This window comes from Rousettus aegyptiacus, unplaced genomic scaffold (assembly GCF_014176215.1).
Source record: "Rousettus aegyptiacus isolate mRouAeg1 unplaced genomic scaffold, mRouAeg1.p scaffold_m13_p_10, whole genome shotgun sequence".
Classification (NCBI taxonomy): Eukaryota; Metazoa; Chordata; class Mammalia; order Chiroptera; family Pteropodidae; genus Rousettus; species Rousettus aegyptiacus.
This window is the reverse complement of record NW_023416285.1, coordinates 28,576,129-28,592,347: the sequence shown is the minus strand read 5'-3', so window position 1 is coordinate 28,592,347 and position 16,219 is coordinate 28,576,129. Positions and strand designations below refer to the sequence as shown.

General features: G+C 35.8%; 1 long non-coding RNA gene across 1 annotated transcript in view; it reads left to right on the top strand.

Annotated features, from left to right (window-relative positions):
• LOC107517927 overlaps nucleotides 1-16,219 on the top strand; it is a 78,359-nt gene that overhangs the window by 43,044 nt on the left and 19,096 nt on the right. The window contains exon 2 of the long non-coding RNA XR_001598686.2: nucleotides 11,858-12,134. This is a non-coding gene — a long non-coding RNA (uncharacterized LOC107517927). The remainder of the gene's footprint in view (nucleotides 1-11,857; nucleotides 12,135-16,219) is intronic.

The window sequence follows — 16,219 nt, the reverse complement described above, 5'->3', positions numbered from 1 at the left end:
GCAAATCAGATGAGGGATATTCTAATTTGAGAATTAAGAAAAAAGAGAAACATTTCAAAATATAATCTCTATATATACTATGACCCTTGTTGGCTAAAATGAGATAAGAATTATCGGTGGTGAAGGTAACATAATTCACCAGAAAATATACTGAGGATTGTGTGAGAGACAAAACTTGCAGCCTCATACGCACTGAGTATATAAAATAAACTTAGTTAACTTGATTTTAAATGAAGGAAGTAAATGAGCCCTCCAAAAAGAACTGAACTTTTATGAGACAATGCCATATGTAGAGAGTGGAAGTTGAATGATTCTTTGTTTAAAGGATAAACATGGGAGGTGAGGTGGGGTGGGGGGAAGCAAGTAGCACAGAATACCAAAGAGTTCTGTAACTGTGAAGAAGCCCATGAGGACGGGGTGGGGAGTTTAAATAAAGGACAAAAGAAACACATATATAAGTCTGCTATAAGTCACCCAGTTTGACCTAGAAAATTTCACAGAGCAAAATTAGTGTTGAAACAAAATACGTGAAGATGTTTTATCCAGTGATGGGGAAACTGGGCAGAGAGCTTCAGTGGTTCGTTTCAAAAATCTTTTTATTGTCTTTGTTCTGATGGGCATTTCTATCAATGATCTCAACGAGGCCATAAATGTCAAATTGATATATCTGCAGTAAGAACAAAGTGGACAAGAGTTCCAATAATTGGTTTATCAATTTTTCAGTTCTTCAGCTGGTTCCTAATTTTTCTCTCACTACTGATTTTGATTTCCCTATACTTTTTCTTCCCATACAAAAATCCCTAACATTTTTTTTTACACCCATGACTATGTTTTCTCAAAAATATTCATGTCTCAGATCTCAAAAATTTGACTACCACTCCTATCATCCCACCAAAACTATCCTTGCTGATGTCCTTTGTTGTCAAATTCAATGGACTTACCTCAGATCTCATTGGTCTCCAGTATTTATCTCTGACAGATTCATCCCTGTTATATTCTTAGTCACCTCCTTCGGGTCCTCCTCTTCTAAACCTTTTAAAACACTGGAGCTCCTTGTAATTCCATTTGTCTTTTCACTGTGGCCTCTTAGGGCAATCTCACATATGTCATGATTTAAACAAATATCTAGCAGTATTCACCTAACTCTGAGTCCCAGACCAATGTTTTAGAGTGAAACTAGAATTTAACATAACTAATTCAACAAATCTAATCATTTCTTTTACTCGTATTTTAATCTCCCCTCCAGAGGCATAGATTCATAAAAGAGAACCAGAAAACACAGTCACTCATTAGGTTAGGTTATAAATTCTTTCCTAACCTCCTATTCTATACCCAGTGATGAGTTGTGATTTAGTTGACTACAGGTTTAACCGACTATAGTGTGTGGAGAAGGCAATTTGACTACAGTTTATTCATATTCTTATAAAGTCATCATTAAAATATAATTTCAAAGAAACATAAAAACACCTACTTCAAATTAGTGTTCATTTTCTTATTAGATTAGTTCCCTTATATTGTACTATTACTCTTATTATGTCATAAAATTCACAAACTTAACTTTCCTCATTGTATCATTTTATTCCAAGGATAGAAAGTTTGTGTTCTGTAAAGGGCACTTTCCTATATTAGGAAATTGATTATTTCTATGTAAAAAAATTACATGTTTAGTCTTTCAAGGAAAGCAATGTATCTTAATTTAAAAATAGATGCTCATAAAAATGATACATTTAATTCTTCCTCTCCTTTGGATGCTATAAACATGCATGTATTATTATTTTAGGTGGATCATAAAAAGTTTACCCATAACTAAATAAAATTTCCTTCTCCCTCTTACATGCAACCTTTCTAAAGTAGGGCAGAGAAGAAGCTGGTTTGCCAGATTCTAAGTACATAAAAATCATTGCACCTAAATTTAGAATTTAAAAAATTCTTTTTCCATATTTCAATTTGGCTTTGATAAAATTTGAATTCTTTAGCTGCACTTTAAAAGTTATTCTTTTTTTTTTCTCTTTCTAGGCTTAGGAGCATGGTAACACTGTTTGTGTATATAGCACGTTATGTCATTATATGTGTTAAGTCTGATCCTACAGAGGAAGTAAGCTGTTATAAAGTCAGCCAAAGTATGTTCATTGGATTTGATGCAAGGAGTAGAATGGCACATTAGAAGAAGAAAAATTATTGTATCTCATCTGTGAACGACATAGAGGAAATAGTCCCTCTTGCATGTCCTCTGGGAGGCCCTTAAGTCTTGTTGGCCTATGAGCTTGGATGCATAGGCTTGGGAAGACTGGACTAACTTGTGAACCACAAATAAACAGTGATTCTTATTTTCAACATCCCAACCATAGTTTTCCCACTAAAAAAATACTCTTGAGTTCGTTACCTGGAAAGCCTTGGATAGCTATAGAGCATACTTGAGGGGAAAGAAATTAGCCTCCATTGCTTGATAGGAGAGTGCCAAGACCACACAGTAGCTGATGATGAGGGACAGGAGATATTGTTGCAATCATCTTAGAAAAACACGACCTGCTATAATCCACATTTTAGCCACATCAATTCTCATTCCCACTACATGCAAAATACACTCATCCCTTCCCTCAAAGCTTTCATTACGGCATTAGCTTGTAGTCCAGTAGCTCATTATCTAAATCAAGTCCAATTGTGGATGAGCTTCTTGGGTATAATTCCTTGAGTACAGCTCCTAAAGTACAGTTCCTTGAATTTTTTTTTTTTTTTTTTTTTTTTTTTTTTTTTTTTTTTTTAATTCTGAGGTTCTGTGAACTAGAGAGGCTTCCTGTCAGGCTACTCTGGAACAATGTCATTAAAATTCTTAGGAACCCTAATTTTTAACAGAAACCATCTGGGAGGCTCTTAAATCCTTAGAAAGATTTTCTATTTGAAAAGGTCTATGAAGTATGTCTGTTTATCTTTCTGAGGTTTTAACAAAGAATTATATTATCAGACCTTTGGCTCTATCCTGACCCTATTAGTCGAAATAGTTATGAGCCCACCTCTACCTGTTGATGGGAGAATGGAAAGATTACATTCCAGGAAAACATATGATAGAGGAGATATTGTCAGAAAACACAACCTGCCACAGAAGTGATACCAGGAGGTCATGTACTATATAAAATATCAATGTAATTAATTTATCAGCCCCCCTCCTATAAAGTTATTCATCCATTTTAACAAATATTTGGAGTGTCTCCTATGTTTTAAGTACAGTTCTGGGCACTAGTATAAACAAAAGAGTCAACATTCTACCCTCATAGTTCTTCATATTCTCATCAAGGAGTCAGACAATAAATAATAAGCATAATACACATATTAGATAGCAATACATTTAAAAAAATGAAAAAAAGCACAGGAAGGGAGATGAAAAGTACGTGTAGTGGTGCAAGTTTAGGTAGCATTACTAGGAAAGGCCTCACTGAGAAGATAATAGTTCAGTAAAGAACAGAAAAGGTAAGAGAGTGAACCATGCAGATGTTGAAGGAAGAGCTCTAGAGAGGAGGCACCGCAGGGGCAGAGCTCGTAAGCAAGCAGCAGGCCTGTTATGTATTGAAGAAGATCAGCAAGTGGGAGATGATGAGCTCACACCGGGAATGTGGGCCAGGTCATGTAGGAACCTATTGGCCACTGTATGTAATTAGACATGTACTCTGAGAGAGGTCAGAAACAAATAATACATTTCTAGCTCATGAATGAAATGAACTAACTTATCTCTTAATAGAATCACTATTGCTCCTTTGTTGAGACTAGAGTGAAAGAGGCAGGGACAGAGAAAGGAAACAGTTCAAGAACTATTAAATTAATACAGATTAGTGGGCTAAGGTGGTAGCTATGGTGGTGAAGATCCTGCATGTATTGGGAAGGTAGGGACGACTGATGAGGTAGTGGATCTGGACTATATAAAAAAAAGTCAAGAATAATGCCAACATTTTTGGCTTGAACAACTGTGTAGATTTACCAGTAAGACGAAGCTGGGAAAGTATAAAGAGAGTAGGCTAGGTGCCTAATATTCTGCTGAGGTTTAAGAAGAGCATATGATTCATAAATTGATTCTTTGCCAGACAAAGAACAACTGTGCGTTGTTAAACAAACAAAGGCATAGATAAATGAATTTTAGCCTGTGAGAAAAGGGGAAACCTTTTCATCACCCAGTACTATACCTGCATACCTCATTTGTTGTGCTTTGCTTTATTGAGCTTCACAGATATTGCAGTTTTTACAAATTGAAGGCAAGACCTTCAGCCAGCAAAAGGATTATGACTCACTTTATTGCGGTGGTCTGGATCCGAACCCACAATACCTCCAAGGGGTGCCTATATCAAACAACACTGCTCAGGAACAATTCAGGCAGCTCCGGGCTTTCTAACACTTCGGCAATTTTCTTGTGAATGGTTTCTACATAGCTAAAATTTCCACCTGATTTCCCATCCTTTTTACCTTGAATATTTTCAGCTTCCAAATAGCTAAGGTTCTTAAGATGTCAAAAAGCTTTCTGGGTGAGCATAGCATTGTCACAAAAGGGACACTTTGAGGTACAAATGCTGAAAGGGACAGCTCCTCTTTAATTGCATTGATTACTATCAGCTGCCATTCAGGCAGTACTTACCCTACCTGCTAACTAATCTCAAAGCACACTACAGACAGAAGCAAAGGTGTTTCATCTATTAACAATAGTCATTAACTATTTTGCAGAAGAGCTTCTACCCAGTCATTGAATCTTTATTGTTAAATGCTAAGGGTACAAAAATGGTATAAAACACTGCCACTGCTGTTGTGTGGTTTACAGACCATTAAAACAAACATAAATGTTTCATTCAGGTTTCTGCATTTGTTCAAGGTTCTACTGCGTACTTTACTAAGGGGAGAGAGAGGACATCAAAGGCAACAGAGAAATCAGAAGAAAAAGTTTTTATGTTTACATGAAGAAAATGTTTACTTAAAGGCTTCTAAATGATGTTTTGATAAAAACACTTTATCTGTGAGATCCGGTTGTATCAATGAGAACCTCATTTCCTCAAAATTTGCTATTGCTTATATCTTTCTAAAAGGGTTACTTTTAATGTGCACAAAGGACATTCATGCATTTTTTAATGGCAGAAACAAAAGGATATGAGAAGCAGCAGAAGGAAGAAGAATGAAAGCACCATGGATGGGTGGGTGGGTGGTTGAAGATGTGTGCAAAGGGAGTGAAGGCTTTCAAAACTGCGATTATGAAATCTAGGGTAAATGTCTTCATTTTGGATATGAGAATAGGAACTTTTTCTCTTTAATTAGTTAGTGACAGAACTACGAATCTTGCTCTCTGGTTCACAATTTCCTCATCATTCAAAGAAGATGACTGGTTATTTAAGGTCATTTCCAGGTCTAAATTAAGTTACTTTGATAATAAGATGACTTTCAAATTTTGAGCCTTATATTCAGCCATGGTTCATCTCTGAACAAGTCATTTGGAAATGTATTTTTAATAATAATATTAATTCTAACTTCATATCTTAATTAGATATTCAAATTTAACAATTGCACAGGGTAAGGCTCATTATATGCCTCATTATACAGATGAGGAAACTGAGGCTTAGATAGGTAAGTAATTTGCTCAAGGTCATAGAGTAGGACATGATAGAGCTGGGCCTCTGGATCAGGTCTGTCTGGTTCTGATTTCTATGTCCTAAACCCACACAGTTTCTTTTTTAAGAACTGCTTTTGTGTGAAATGTCCATTGCTTGAGAAGAGATACAGATTTGCTTCCTTACAGCTAGGCTTGTCATCAGCGTCTCTGGGCTGGAGACAGGATTAGGGTTAGGAAGTTCCACCAAACATGATACAAGGCAAAAATAAATATCGTGTGTCAGTGTATCCAGTAGTCAGCCACAGGGCAACAAGACAGACAACAGGACCAAGAAACTACAAATGCAGGGCATTCTGGAGGGATTGAGGAGGAGGAAAGTTTGAAATTCTGGACAAGGGAGCAGAAATCAGAGTGTATATTAAAATAGAAAGGGTCAGAACAACAGCGAGCAGGAGAGCAGAGCACATTATAGTAGCAGCCGACCTTAAATCACTGAAACATGTCTCTCCTCCTGGGATTTTTTTTTAACCATTGCATATAGCAGGTGCCAATTCTGGATTGTCTAGGCACAGCATGAAGAAGCAGAATTGGCAGTTCCGGGCTAAGGGGACAGGGATCAGTAGCAGCTGCTGGTGAGTAGCTCCTGACACCATCTTAACTCTTCAGAGTGTTCTCTTTTCGGTACCTTTTGCCAGGAGAAATTGGTTCTGCAGCATATATCGTAGCTTCCCAGGTGGAGGAGTGCAATTATGGATTGCTGGAGTCCACCACGGCTGACAGATTCTTTCTTTTGTCCCCTCGTCAGGAAAAAGTGACTCATAGCAACTATATATTGGTGTGTTATACAAGACTGTCTCGTTCTAGCTCCTCTAACTTCTCCCCCTGTCCCTCGCACACTTACTCACCATTGGCGTAATTATACTTGTGTAACTCTACATTGACAGTTGCTGGTATTTGCAGAACACTATGGAAGGTGGAGAATATGAAAAGGTAAATGAGCTATTATTTCTGTATTTGAGGAGTTCACAGTCTATATGAAAGAGAGATACATAAACCAATAATCATATCTAACAGGTATAGAGTATTGTAATGAAGTATGGAGTACTTATTAAAGGCCGGTGCTCATATTTATTATATGTATTAACTCATTTAATCCTCAGAACCACCCTATGAGGTAAGAGCTGTCTTATCCTCACTTTAGAGGTGAAGAAACTGAGTCATGGTGGGACTAAATAAATCATCAAGGTCACTCAACCTTTAAGAGTCAGAACCATAATTTTAAATAAGTAAGTAAGTAAGTAAATAAATAAATAAATAAAAGGGTCAGAACCAGGATTTAAACCAAATGATATGGCTCCAGAGCCTGCCTTTTAAAGATATTGACATACTGCCTTGTCGCAAACAAAACAGCACTGAATACAATGGTAAGAATGAGAACTGAGACATGAAGCAGAGGCAAGATGGTCACATGGAAAGTGCAGATTTGGAGTGAGTGTAATAAGTGGGGTTCTGTCAACTGCCATGTGACTTTGGACACATTCTTCAATTTTAGGGGGTCTCAAGTTATTCGGGGAGAGAATTATACCTATTTTCAGGTGTTATTGTAAAGGTAATAAGACATCAAAATACCTACCACAGTGCCTGGCACATATTAGGTACTTAATAAATGGTGCTTGCAATTATTGTGATGGTTGTTGTTTTGTTATCAGGGTGATGATGTATGTAATTGCTGTAGGAACACAGAATAAATGACTGATTCTGTTTGCGTACGCAGAGAAAGTGGTCAAGGAAAGGCTCTGTAAAGCTTGCCAGAGAAGGTAGCATTTGAACCGCATGTTGAAAGATTAGATAGATACAGGGAAGAAAAGCATTTTAATTAGAAGGTACAATATATGCATAACATGCTTGGGAAATATCAAATTGTTGGTGCGAATAATCTATGTTGAGTGTGTGTGTGTGTATGTGTGTGTGTGTGTGTGTGTGTTGGGAAAGAGTGGCAGGAGATGACACTATAAAGATTTGGAAGACACAAATCATGAAAGGCCTTGCAAGTTGTTGAATTTTAACCCTGAAGGCACAATATACTAAGGGTTGTATGGTATCTAACTCCCCAGTTTCTTGAATCCTTCTAAACTAGTTTTTAAATATTGTTTTTTCTTCCTTCTAAATATGTAAAAACACACTAATGCCGCTTCATAACACAGGGATACAGTGTTCTACATCTATCCAAACTTCATTCCATTTCACCCTGGTGTAAAAGTGTGTTTCCCTCTATCCACAGCTCACGAGCAGATCAACTAGAATGTAGAGGTGGATGATGAAGAACAAAGGTTGCTGAAATGTTTCATTTACTTACTGTTGGACGTGTGGCCTTTAACTGATCATCTGTTGACCTAGACATATCAAAACCTCATTGCCCAAAATTTGGGTAACAATCCAATTTTTGATTGTTAAAATTGATTTTTCCTGAGAAGGGTAATGAGTAACCTCTACATAGTATGCCAAAAAATAAAAATAAACACCTCACCAATAAAATTTCCTTTTCGAAATAATTACTGAATAAAATAAACAAGAGTTTTTTGAAGGATGGGTTTTAATCAGAGGGATAACCCCAACTGGAGTGTTTTTTGTAGCCATGACTTAAACAAAACAAAACAACAATGAGGACACCTCCACCTGCTCTCATTGCCAATGTCGTATTATCAAGATTGCTATCGGACAACTACATGACTGTTCAGTAGTCATTGCTATTGTAACTGATACTTGTTTCATTACTGCCGTTTTCTCACATGGTTCCTGCAATACACTAAATGATTGCTTAGGAAAAAGTTGGATAACTTGATATGACCATTCTATCAAGAGATATCATCATAGTTGTTTTAATGAAATATCAGATAATCTTAATCTGGATTGTTCAAAGGAATGCCTCGAACTTTAAATGAATGGATTTTACTATACTATTCCTTAATGAAGAAAGTTACTACACACTGTCCCTTGTGCTTCCTTTTCTTGGATTTACAGACCAAAGTATCTATCATTTCAGTCTTTTCCTAGAAGTTCTTCATGCTAACACCTTAATCATTTTTACTGCCCATCTCATTTCAGGTGTATTTAGTCCTTTTTCCTGTATTTTGGTGCATTGATAAACATCAAAATGTTTTCAATATTTTAATACTGGTCTCTTCAAAACTAAATAGAAAAACAGTGTTTTATTTTTATTGTAAAGTGAAAATTTAACATAGCTAGTCCTCAAATACTATATTCATTTTTACATTATTACTAAGTCAAATCTTCTGTAAATAGTTGTTAAATTCTTTTTTGCACATTATTTATGCTTACTTTTCCTTCCATAGAATAACTCTTTAAAAAATTATATCTATTGTATTCATCTGATTTTTTAAGTAAAACTCATTTTTCATCACTCATGTGCTTTCAAAAACATTTATTCATCTTTCGTTATGCATGCTGGCAGCACCTTTTAATTTATATCATCTTCAAATCTATTAACATATTGTTTATTCCTATTTCCAAGTAACTAATACAGATATTAAACACGACTATACCTAACATCAATCCATTCATAACTTGGTTGGAAATATCTTTGAAATAAGATCCCATTATTCATCATTACTCCTCATTTGTAGTTCTATCAATTTTATTTTCTGGTAGCATAAGAAAGTTCAATGCAACTTAATTTTAACTTTTAAGAGACTATCTCAGATTACTAAAATCAAATACGTTCTGTCTGTTGCATTTCTCACATTCATTAATGATAATTCTGTAAAAATTGTGGACAACTTCATTGACCTGTAAAATTAATTTATAAATCCAAGTTATCTTTGAAACATAATGCAGTCATCTTGGAGGGGTTTAAAGATCTATAAAGTTTTTCTTCATAATATTGCTGGTCTATGTAAAGTCAGTCTGAGTAGCACCATTTACATTTCATTTGCAAATACTAATTCCTAGGCAACTAAGTCATACTTCTGTTTTTTTGTGATATGAATATGAACATACCCTCAATAGAATTCAGTTGGCTTTCCACTCCATTCTAATTTTACTTGCTTTCTAATCTGAATGATTGTGTGAAGTATTTCTTCTAGTTGAAGCAGATGGAAAGAGGGAAATGTTCATTAGTTACTTACAGTACATTTTTTTTTTCCATAACAGAACTGATATTCAGAACACTGATATAACCTTTGTTTGGTTGTTACTTTTTTTTTAAAGTTGGCCTTCATTTTTATTGGTTGTATATGGAATGGTAATTAATAATTTTTTTTCTATCTCCCCTGCAGTCCAGAGGTTAACATAGAATCATAGGTCATATGAAAATGTTAATTTAAATGGAAATGTCTCCTACATGACTGCCAAGATATTCCCAACATATAACTTGAGTCACATGATTATGAAGTAATTCCCATAACAACAAAATATATTTCATTAACTGAATCATCTAGTTTCCTCGGAAGTTTTTCTGTTACACATGAAGAAATTTGACACTGTTGTATTTATTTTCCTGGGTCCAGTTCCCACCCCCTACAAGCTAATGAGGCTAACTAATCATGCCAATTTCATCTCTTTTTAGGAATGGGAGGACTAAGATACAATGTAGGCCAGTGGGAGAGTAGGAGAGACTTGCTGGGAGTTCTGAGAATGGAGCCCCTGCTCAGGAATTCAGTAACTTCCTTCTTTACTCCCTGAGCTCTCCTCACTACCCTTGACGTTCTTTACCCTGGACCTCGCGAATACGCGCAAAGCCCAGATTACCACTGGCAGCAAATTTGCTACTGTGGGAAGCCACCTAAGAATGAAATCTCAATGTGGGCAGCCAAGTAGATAGAAGGAACCTGGTCCTTATGACACCACTAAGCCAGTGGAACAACTCAGGACCTAGCCTGAAGCATAGCATAGTTAGCTCTGGGCTTGCTCATTTATAAACAAACACACAATCGACCTTTCTTGATAAATCTATTTAAAGAGGATTTTTGTTACTCAGGGCCAAAAACATCCCAATTAGGCATTAAGCATTCACTTTGTAAGCTTAAATTAAGCATGTGTGAAATTTTTGTATCAATTTGGCAATTAGATTTATATTTAGATGGTAAGATTTTTTATCTGAATGTATATTCTATACCACAAAGCCTATTAAAGGGATGTCTTGCAACCAGCCCAAACGTAGTGAGCTAGTAAGTGCAGAGTCAGGATCCATGTCTAGGTGATCCGGCTCCAGAGCCTGTACTTTGAACGACTACACTGCACTGCCTCCCAGCAGAATGATGACAGAGGACACTTCAGGGAGTTTTGACAGGTGTGCTCAAAATGGAATAACTGAAAGCAGCTAATGTCTGCAAAAATTAAGAAAAGAATTTCACAAAGAATAGAGGTCACTAATGTGAAACAGCAGAAAAATCTAATATGAGTACTAAAATTAAGTCTTTATATGAATTAAATTTTACTAACAAAAAAACAGGTACTCTAGTCTTAAATAATTAATGAGGAAAGAGGAAAAAGAAAAAGTATCATATTTTATTTCTGAGATAACTAAAACTGTTACCATTGTTGTTATTATTTTACCTACATCACAAACCCCTGTGGAAACTTTTTAATCCCTAAATCTTCTCTATGTGTTCTCCAAAGTCACATGCTCTTTCAGAACCTTCCTACATCTCTCAATATTTCCTCATATATCTATGAGGTAACAATATACATGCTACAAGAAATCTGTCATATCCTGAACTAGAATGCAAATTTCCTTTTAAAAAAATGTTCCAGTCAAACTTTTCTTTCATACAAGGACGTTTGACTATCTAAAAAGAAGGAATATGGACTATCAAGATGTTTTCGATAATAAATGATAGCGAATAAAAAGAAAGAGCCAGGAAAAGGGCTAGACAGGCATATAAATCTCATTACAGCACGGTTTAGTGAGAATTGTCATTCTTATTAGATCAGTGAAGGCTGGAAATATTCTGGAATATTCTTAATACTGAAAATATTTTAAATCGCTTATCTACCAAATCAGAACCAACACCTAAGCTCATTCCAGTCCATGCTGTGGTTTTTAAATGAGGTTTACCCTATTGTAATAAAGTAATTTTTATTACCTTCCATGGAGACAAACAAAACAAAATAGGAACAACATCTTGGAAGAGGCAAAAGAATATAGTTCGAATTTTTTTTATCTCATATGGTCAAGTCCTTGGATTGAACTAACCCACAGAGTAATTAGGTTATTTACTTAATGAACCAAAGTGATCCGCAATTGTCATTATTTTCTAGAGAAAATATGACTTAGTGACTTGGTGCTATTGAACATGCTGATTTGTGATGTGGAATTAATGAACATTGAGAACGAAGCACTGCCAAGCTGCTGAATTAATACTACACTGATTATTTCAAGAAACATTTTCAAGCACCTACGCTGTGTTACTCACCATGATAGATGCCAAGAATACAAGGAAAAAAGAATAGTAACTACTATTAATTGAATCACCTCCTTTGAGCCAAGTTCTTTTACCTACATTATCAAATGTCATCTTTACTATGATACTTCATGGTAAGTAATATTATCCACAAATTTTATTTCTTCTCTTCGGACTTCTCCACTTTTAGATAGCTTGTTTGAAGATCTGACTTGAAGTCATAGCAGTATATGCTGACTTTCAAAACTGTCCTTTTTCTGTTGTGATATCCTCACTCTTCTTGGCTTATGGAAAATGTAAAGTTCTTATGATCAAATAAGTTACATTTTAGCAGAGAGGAGAAACAAGTAGTTATAAAGCAATGAAGGAAATACTATTGCTGTGGGTATATTTTAATGCTTCACTCATTATGTTTGTAAAATGCTCATTCAATAGTTCACAGCTTGCACACAAGTTTTCTTTCTTGGTCATACCCCCAAGGCCACCTTTTATAATTTGTAGAAAGCACGTGTTCAGGAAAGGTGTTTAACAAAGTAGCTTTGTACCATGTGTGAAGGAAGGATGATGAGATCATCTCTGATACTTGCAGCGAACCTAAATTTGAAGGAGATTTAAACATTTATGACGATCTTTAAATACATGGCACTGCTAGCTCATAACTGTGGACTTAGATACGTGAACTTGTATCTGTAAACAAAGAACCCAGAAAAACCTGAAACCTAAACTTGAGTTTTTAAGACTTAAAAATAAAAATAGGTATATTTTAGTAATGCATTTTATACTGTATTAACATTCACATTTTATTCACCTTTTTAAATAATTAGTCTTTCTACTGGGAGAAATTGCAAAATGATTTCAATAGTAATAACTGACCCCTGCATAGTCCTTACTATACATAAAGCAGTTTTCCAAGTGTTTTATATATATTGCCTCATTTAATACAACAAACCTCTGAGGAAGCTAATATTATTATGCCCAATCTACAGAGGAAGAACGAGGATAAATGACTTGCCTAAACTCACACAGATTCTAAGTTTCAGAGCTATGATTTAAACTGAGGTCCTCTGGTGCCACATTTCTGCTCTTAGCCTTGTCATCACACTGCCAAATATGACAGAAAGGGAAGGTGGACTAATTAATTTTTATTACTAGTATATAATATACATGGGATATATTTTGATTTGTATAAATTACGTGGCAGAATCCCTGTTGTATAGACAGAGACGAAATAAATTGTCCAAACCCATGCAGTTTGGAGGTGAGTGTACACAAAGTATGTTCTATGGATAAGCAGTATCAGCATCACCTGAAAGTTGTCATAAATGCAAATTCCCAGGCCCAACTCAGACCTGTTAAATCAGATCTCTGGGACTGGGGTCCAGAAATGTGTGTTTCAATCAGCTTTCTAGGTGACACTTGTACAACACTTAAGTTTGAGCTTTATTACAACATATCACAACATTTCACAAACTACCTAAGGTATACATTCTGTGATGATTGTGAGATATGTGTGATGTCAAACGTCATGTTCTGCCCACTGCACCATGACCTGGACTAGCTGAGAGAATTTCAGGAAGGAAATAAAAATAGAAGCTGTTCTTGGAAGAATTTGTGAAATATGAGTGAGCAGGAAGGATAGAGGAGGTATTTTAGTAGGGATCATTTACTGGATATGTCACTCATAATGGATGCCATGTTCATCTTCCCCTTCTAGCTATAATTATTTCATCCAAAACTCTTATTTAATTTCACTTGTTGAACTAAGGATGGGCACCTGATACAAAGGTGGGCCATCCGCAATCTTGTCAGTAATCCATGGAGGCTTTGCATGAAGTGCTCTGCCAGTGATTAATCCTTGTAAGGATGCTAATTATCTTGGATTTGGATTATGGACTATGGAAGGGGAGGCCTCAGTGGGTAGCAAGAATAATGGAACACATGTATAGGGAAAGGCAGAAGCAAATAAAAAAAAAAAAAAAAAAGCTTTTCCCTAGATCGCTTATCGAACTTTTTTTTGCCAGCTTTTTAAATTTATGAATATTCCTAAACTCCTTCTCTATGTATTCTGAATAAGCATAATTTCAGACCAATTATAATCCTTGATGTAACATAAGGAAAAGGCAAAAAGACTTGAAGGAGCAAAGCATTTGAAGGACACAGTTATGGGGCCCAATTTGAATGGGCAGGGATCTTTTTGTCAGGGCTGGTGAGAGAAGGTTCAAAAGAGTGAAAAAAATTGTTAGATTGACAAGTCATTTCCTTACTTTCTCTCCCTAAATTCTATTCTCTTCTTGTAATTTTCTGCTCCTAACATCTAAATGTTATAGTGCCAACTTCTTTCTAGCAACTTACTTAATGCTAGTAGCAAAGATACTTCCTCTTCTGAAGAGGCCAAACTATTCTGAGAAATTCAAGTCCTTGCTTCTCTTGCCCTTCAGAGATGCCAGGAAGGTGGCTCCTTTGACCACACAGAGCAGCCCTGCTCTAGACCTCGGGCTACGTTGCAAAGCCTGTCTCCGCTCCTTTTCTTTGCCACGTTCCTATTGTGCTGCTTCTCCTTGCCCCAGCACGATGCACAAAAGCATAGAAATCGTTTATGCTGAGGTACCTAAGCATGGGAATAGTGATGTTCATAATAAATATCACCTTTCTACAAGGCTATTTAGAGGATATAAAGAGATTAAGTACATACGCACAATTTGTAAATTTTTAAGTAGGCCTAGATTCTAATGGTTGTAATATTATTTTTTATTCATGATTCCATTGGCTTTAAAATTTTTAAATTGTACTGGATTTGGATAGCTTGTAAAAGATTTTAGACTTTACTTTCTAGAATCGTTAAAGATTAAGAGCAAGGTAGTGACAGGTTAAAAGCTGATGTAGGGACTGGACAGAGAAAATACCAGGACTGAAGGGTTAATTTAAGAGCTTATTACCCTATAACCAGGAACTTGGCCAAAAGACTGCATAGCGGTCATGGAAATGGAAAGGAAAGGATAGTTCAATGAGGGGATAGTTCATCTAGGCTGATAAAACCCTTAGCCCTTGATGACTGAGACTGGCCACAAAGAAAGAGTCAGATGTGACTATGTGTTTCAGAGCCTGCATCCCTGGGAAAACTGAATGATTCTGAATTTTACCATATATCTAAGCTAAACTATAGGTTTTATTTGTGCATAAGTTACCATCTATGTGATTTTTAAAACATTTATTTCTCATTGCCTATGCATACTTTTGGATCGTGGGGCATTTTTAATATAGGCTTTGTTTTCAACAATTCAAATCACTTTTTCAGGATGGGGTCCTGATATCGTCCTAAGATATAAGGTATTATTTTGTCTTTGAGGTCTGATTAAAATAGTGTACCCTATAAGTTAGACTTTCTGTGAAGAAAGTAGGAAAGGGAGTAAAACTAACTCATCTCATCTCTCATCTCATGCTTTTCAGTTTTTTTTACTTCTTACCATTCGCTTCCATCTTAGCTTGCTGAAATGAGTGTTTTATTTGTCCTAAACATGTTATATCATGGAAAACTACAGGGCTAGAAATGTAGTCTAGGATTTTGAAATAAACTTAAAGATTTCAATGGGGAAAAAAAAAACAGAATTATTTATGTCTTTGTTCCCATGGTATTTACACACACATACACGTGGTGTGTGTGTGTGTGTGTGTGTGTGTGTGTGTGTGTGTGTTTGGGGAAAGAGGAAGAGAGAGAGAAAAAATTTCAGCTCCTTTTTTCCAAATGGAAGCATAAAGAATTTCTAGAATTCTGAAGGAGAGCAGTCATCAGCTGATCTTAAAATGACACTATATTTTCTATAAACATTTCCTCTTTTCTAAAGATACTGGTTTTGTTTCATTCTACTTTATTCTTTTCTTTAGGAATGAATGGTGCTAAAATACCATCAGATAGAATAAGGATTTTTATGCTAAACTCTCTACATCAGTGAATTTACACTTTGTAAGAACGCCCTTAGAGGATTTCAACTTCTCCCCTTAAAAAGTTCGACAGATCCATTTCAGTTGTGCACGTCCAGCTTCATGCTCTAGCACAGCTTCAGTTTAAGGCACAGGTGTCTGGTGATAATATACATTAGCACTTTTCCAGTATTGACTGAAAAAAGGACTTTCTAAAGATCCTGACGAGTTATTAGTAATGAATAACGTAAATGTTCAGCCCCCAGATGAATGAATTCTGCAATGTTTTAATGTATTCGAT